We start from the raw sequence: 6,451 nt of genomic DNA, 5'->3' as shown, positions 1-6,451 counted from the left end.
AGCGCTGGACAAATTTCTAATAGTATATTCTTTTCTATTAGTAAAGATCTCCAATCAAGTTTCAATGTTTATTGAACATTCAAGATCTCTTTAGTTACTGATATGGATAAAATAGGCCATGTTCAACTTCACAACTATCTTGAAGTGCTACAACTAATACATGTAAAACCAAAGAAGGTTTAGTGATGAATGTGTGTGTGTTTCATGAAGGCACATGGTTGAATTTGGAATTTGGAAGAAGATATAAATTTTTAGCTTGGTAAACACAATATGAGCTAAAAGCAAAATCAATCACTTTGTAAATTCTAGACTTTTCACCTCTTATGACCATTCTATATTAGATTTAGAAATATTTGCTTTTCATTATACAACTTCAAACAAAGAACATGTCATCAACATGTCACAAATATTTACACTAATGCCAACAAATATCTAATATATTTTTCTTATATTCATCAAATTTTCCTATCTACAAGTCAACATAAAACTAATTTAAATTTGAGTACTTAGATGAAACATAGAACATAAAACTATTTTAAATTTGAGTACTTAGATGGAACATAGACCCGTTTGGCAATGAGAATACAAGTGGAATAGGCATATGTAAATTCTTAAAATTTTGAATTCTTCATTTGGATGCACCAAATCAGAATTGGAATACGAAATAAAATAGGAATACGTATTCCAATTTTGGCCCAAAAATGAGGTTTTGCAATTCCACCTAAATCGGTGAAATTGGAATACGTATTCCTATTCCAGTTTTATTTATTTTAGAAAACATAAATTTTTGGGTCCGTGATTTCCCCATCAAATTCTGGCTGAACCAAATAGAGAATAGGAATATGTACCCCCATTTTCTATTCGAGAATAGCTATTTCTATTCCCCCAGCCAAATGGGCCTAGAAGTGATTAAAATTAATCTCACTTTCGAAGTTTAATTCACACTTATCCTCACCCCACTCGGACAAAATGATGACTTCATAGAGAGTTTTGGTCAAAATAAATTCTCTAGTGCCTATAACAATGGCTTCTGACTCCCGCTTGGAACATGGCTTACTGTTATTAATGCAAAGTACATCAAGAGCAGACTTGTGGAGGTCGATTTGAGGGAGATTGGAGAGCTTTGTTAGCTATTTGCATTTCTTCAATGGCTGCCAAACCCTTCCTTTGTGGCCGTTCAAGCCGAGGGAAAGGCGTGGAGATTTGGAGGAGGCTGGAAGTCTATTTTTTGGTGAGTTAGTGCTGCTGCATTTGAGGTGCCTAGGGTTCGAATGTTGAAGGATTTTCATTTTGTGAAGAAAAATTCAGATCTGGAGGTGTGGCAGCTTATTGGGTTTCTAGGTTGCTGCTTTCCATTGTTAGTTCACTATTGTTAACTCCTGATGCTGTGGGTATGATGGAAATCGCATTGCGAGATACTTTGATAATCCGGGTTGTCTTTATTTGGTTATAATTTGTATTTCCAATTCTGGAGTAGTTATGAAAATCATTTCGAGTTGTCAGAATTTCTACAATATTGTATTTGAAAGCATATTTCTGTTATTAATTGCAGTAAACAAGTTTACTGTAAGAAGCACATTTTGCATCTCCGCCTTCTTCACTAAACAACCCAAATACATTAAACAAAAACAAGAAAATGCAAGGGTGTATGTTACATGCTGTTTTTCAGATCAGGATATCAGAGGTGGCATAGGGACGGCTTTGATGTGTCTCTGCATATTTAAGATGCAATGGTTGGGTTGTGGCAAGAAAACATCTGCATAAAGTGAAAGCATACAGTTTCTCTATAATGTGGATTATCATAGTAAGTGAGGTAATATGGATTATCATAGTGTGTGAGATTTCTTTGACAACATTAATCTCCCTTCTTAAATTTTAATAAAAAGATGTAATCTTGTTTGTGTTTTCTATTTATAAAGGTCATAACACTAACAATCTGATGGAGGCCATAGCTATTTTGTATGCTGTGAAGAATGCTTGTGACCTTGGTTGGAGAAGACTTATCCATGAATCTGATTCACAAGTGGTGATACGTCTATTGAATTAGCGCAGAAGTTGTTAGTTGGAAGTTAGCTTTGATTACGGACCAGATTCATAATTTGTGTACTTCTTTGGAGTCTGTTATTTTCACTCATATTCCAAGGGAATGGAATAGTGTTTCTAATTGTTTCACGAAGTGGGCTTCTAACCATATGTGTACTTGGAACATTGTTAATGAGACTCAACTTCCAATGGGCTTGTTCCATCAACTTGATCACTTGGTTGATCTTGACAGGGCTGTCTGATGCCCTTTCTCTATTTGTTCCTGTTTCTCTTTCAGCTTGAATAAATTTTCACCCCCTTTCATTTGAAAAGATCAAATCTTTACTCCATCTATATACAATAAAGTGACTATTGAGAATTATTTTAATCAAACCTCTTTTCTTCACATGTTGGTCCAAAAAGAGTATAATTCACTCCTCCCTTGTGCAATTTTCCTGTTGATTGGTGAGTGGCATCTGCTTGTTTTGTACTTGGTTTATGCCCTTTTTTTCTTTCAGTAATGCATCAATAGAACTTCACTGCTGCTTCGAAAATGAAAACCTCATCAAGGTATTATACTGTAGTACATGGGAAACCACCTAATGAAGCTGTTGCAGTTGTATCTGATACATACATGGATAGATAGATATAGATTTAATGATCATATATATTTATATATGTTTGTTTAATGATCATATAGATATGTTTATATATGTTTGTTTGATGATCATACTAAAACATTAGTTTCCCATAGCTTGCAGACTGAATTATTTTAACAGAACTTTTAAGCTGTCAGACTAATGTCCATGTATACGCCTAGAATGTTTCTTCTTTGTGCTCAGTTGAACATAGTAGAATCAACTATTTATAAAATTGAGCGTTTATGTGCAATGTGGACTTGTTAGTCTATTTCGATGCACTTCATCAACACCCTTACAGTGGCATGAACAGGACATAGAATTTGTTACCAATCTTAGTCAAAAGACATTCCAGCATATATAAAAGAAATCCATTCAAATCCTTATTGGAACTATTTGCACTGTTAATATGGAAGAGAGATTGCACAGTTGTGTAGATGGATTGGCAAGGTTCTATTCACTTTTGGTCATGTGCTGAAGACCTCAAGAATGTAAAACTTGCAAGATTGATGAAATAAAGTGAAAATGTTCCTATTCTTATGTGAAGGTTCTTAGATGCAGAGGGAAGCTTCCGGGCAGCCTACAGCCTAAAAGATATTAGAGAGAAGTGTAAAAACATTATCTGCCGTCAAAAGTGGGAGCATCTATTATATTCATATATTTTCGTTTATATTACAGTCATATTCAAGTCATAGGCCTGCAGTCATAATGATTAATGCATTAAATCTCAAGCAGCACCCTTTCGACACAATCTTATTCTAGAAACGTTATCATACAAATTTTATAAACCAACCTGATCAACAAAAACTGACACATGTCAAAACCACTAAGCTGATATGGGTTGAATCCTGACCCCATCAAAAAAATTCCCAGATTTCCAACGACCCGAAACTACCTCTTTCATATGAACTCAATGTATTTTGGCTCCTCAGAATGAGTGTACGCTTTGACAGCAAATTCCCCTGCAACCACTTCTATCCACCCATCACTTCGATTATTCAAAGGAGCAATCTTCATATTCGGATCTCTGCTTGCTCCTTCCCTCTCCACTAATAGCCGACCTGATTCCATTTCATCTCCTTCTGCACTTATAATATTAAATTTCAGGGGATGCGCATTCCATCCATGAGGACGGGATCCAAATTTAATCAGAAATGACATGGAGTAGTCTGTATTTGGTGACAACAGCCTGCAATCAAATCTGCCTTTTATCTCCAACCATGCAACCATTTTTAATTCGGCTACTTCCTTAAAACTGCAAAAACAACATTAAGCCTTCAGGTTTTCATCCCACCCGGGAAAAAAATATAATGTCCATTGTCAATTAAGGGTATAATCTCATTATCTTGCAATGTAAAATGAGAAGAATGTCTATTTCTTTGCAAGAAAGATCAAATTTTGAGGATGAGAGGCATGCCATACTACACTGTCTTATATAGAATCAAGTAAGACAATCATCAATAAACCTTGAAGATTTGAAAAAATCAAAATAAATTCGATTCACTTTACTCCTACTTCGATTGCGGTCAAAAGCCAGGGAACAACATATATAGGTAAATGGGGATAAGTCCTTGCTTGGGTTTCCATAAGGGAGGTCTGACCAACCCAATTGGCATCTGGTTTCGCAATGAGCCGTTAATCGGGCTTTAATTATTTTCTTGAAGGACAAACCAGTAATGAAAATATTTTAATGATGCTTTAAAACAACAAATTTCTACAATATAATTGGCTTCAAGGAACACACTTGATCTTGAGTATACATTTGTTAGGTCTAGGATTGTTAGCTGTTCAAGATTGTTGGACAAGCTTTCGAACAAGGAATATCCCAATAACTAAAAGATTGCACCCAATTGGAAGAGCAATCAGGAAACCCTATAAACTGCCAAACCCTAGAAGTCTTACACAACAACAGAGTCCTCCCTAATCTATTGGGCGCACAAAAACAGGTTTCAGATGGATAACAGTTAAATTCGAAAAGAATTTCGGGTTTCATTTTGTTTCAACTTTTATAGCGCCAATTATAAATCCTACAGTGCCTTCACCGCATAAAGAAAAGAGCAATTTAAGGGGAAAACATATTGTAGGTTAAAAACTCTTCAACTAAGAACTAGCATAATGAATTTTAGATTAACATTCATCTAAAATATTATCTCTTCTCCTTAGCATGCCGATACATTAAATGACATACACGAGCCACTAAAATTAGCTATACTGGGATCAATTGAAAGGAATCTATATATCTCATAAACCTGGAATTGGCAACTTCACCAAGACTCCACCTCCAATAGCGTTGGTCATCACCCCAAAAAATTGATAATTCTCTGGAAGATAACATATAACACACTTTTGCGGTTGGCCTTTGTAGCCAAAATCTTTGCACATTTCAACAAATTGTGTGTAAAGTTTAAAGGAATAACAAATCAACAGGAAAACAAATAAAATTTGTGTACTACTACTCACCCGGGTTCCTCCGTTCAGAAAGATTGATTGACAGAGGAGAAAATAGAGTTGTTTCTTGGAAGAGAAAGTGATGGGAGAAATTGAACTAGGAAGGATTTGGGCATAATGGGTAGGAAGCCATTTATCCCAGAGAGAGTCTGAGGAGGCTGCAGATCTGAAAAGCTTCGAGACTGCTGCGAGTCGGTAGGCATCGCGAGGAGTTGTAAATGACAAGATCAGAGATATGCAGTTCTCTGGCAACTCTTTCATCTTCTCCATTTGCTTAGTAATCTAAAGCTCAGAAAAGAAAATAGATCAAGAGCCAAGGCAGTTCGAACAACACGGATTTCTTAAGGCAGGCCTCGAATTTGATGGTCTCACCGAATCTATTTATAAAGTTTTTTACATAATTGACTATTTTAATCTATTTTCTAAATTGAAAAAAGTTATTTATCTGAGTTTGTATTGTTTTGAAGTCAAAATTACAAATAAATTAAAAAAAATCAATGGAACGATATGCTTTTGCATTGAATGGGACAATGACCTATCGTTTCCGCTAGATCGTTCTCCGATTTTTTCCTTATCGAATTTGGTTCACCACCATGCCACATCTTTTATTTTTAACAATACTAACTATAAAATAAATTAGAAGTTTCATCAGAACAAAATTCTGAAAGCTTCTCGTCGGGAAGCTTCTCTAAAGCTGGACGGTTTTGCTTCAACAATAGCAAAAGCTAACCACCTAGCCACCCCAAAGAATAGTATAAACTCATGAACAGAGATAGATCTATTAATTTAACAGGTGACTCCATAGACTCCTCCAAGCAAGCAGCCTCCAAAGAATGCCTGGTCTTCTATTGCTTCTTGACAATCTCCTGCTGATCCTCCGAATTACTTCTTGATCCAAAACTGCCCGGTCATGAGGTAGAAAAATTAACCCCCTAAAATCAAAGTGATAAAGCCCACACATTGCAGAACATTAATCATACTAAATATCGAATATCAATATAAGGTTCATATCAAAATTAATGATAGTAACACAACCATTGCACAGTGACAACAAGGTAGAAGATTAATTGTTGAATCCATAAAATGACATTGACTGTATACACCATTATAACTCATAGTCAATACATTCATTTATACTATTGTGAACAAACAAATAATGATAGTAAAGGACTCTCTTACAATTTTTGATTCTTCATGTACTCTCTATAGGCCAATTTGAGGTAGCAATTAGAGCTAATGGACTGACCGATAGGCACAATTGTTAATACGTACATGGGATGCTACACTTCTCCGTATCACTTCCCTATAATGAATTAATACAAATTCTGAAAGATTAGAACAAG

General features: G+C 35.3%; 1 long non-coding RNA gene and 1 pseudogene across 1 annotated transcript; one reads left to right on the top strand and one right to left on the bottom strand.

Annotated features, from left to right (window-relative positions):
- Positions 1-938: 938 nt before the first annotated feature.
- On the top strand, positions 939-2,428 carry LOC149561504 (uncharacterized). The gene is made up of 2 exons (XR_016363442.1): positions 939-1,813; positions 1,920-2,428. It is a non-coding gene; the product is annotated as an uncharacterized LOC149561504 (long non-coding RNA).
- Positions 2,429-3,405: 977 nt separating this feature from the next.
- Positions 3,406-5,433, bottom strand: LOC149561503 (F-box protein At2g02240 pseudogene; annotated as a pseudogene).
- Positions 5,434-6,451: the final 1,018 nt, after the last annotated feature.

Source organism: Cupressus sempervirens, chromosome 4 (assembly GCF_028749045.1).
Source record: "Cupressus sempervirens isolate cs-2001-9-10 chromosome 4, ASM2874904v1, whole genome shotgun sequence".
NCBI classification, from domain to species: Eukaryota; Viridiplantae; Streptophyta; class Pinopsida; order Cupressales; family Cupressaceae; genus Cupressus; species Cupressus sempervirens.
Note: the sequence above shows the minus strand (reverse complement) of the source record. Positions and strands in the feature narration are given on the sequence as shown.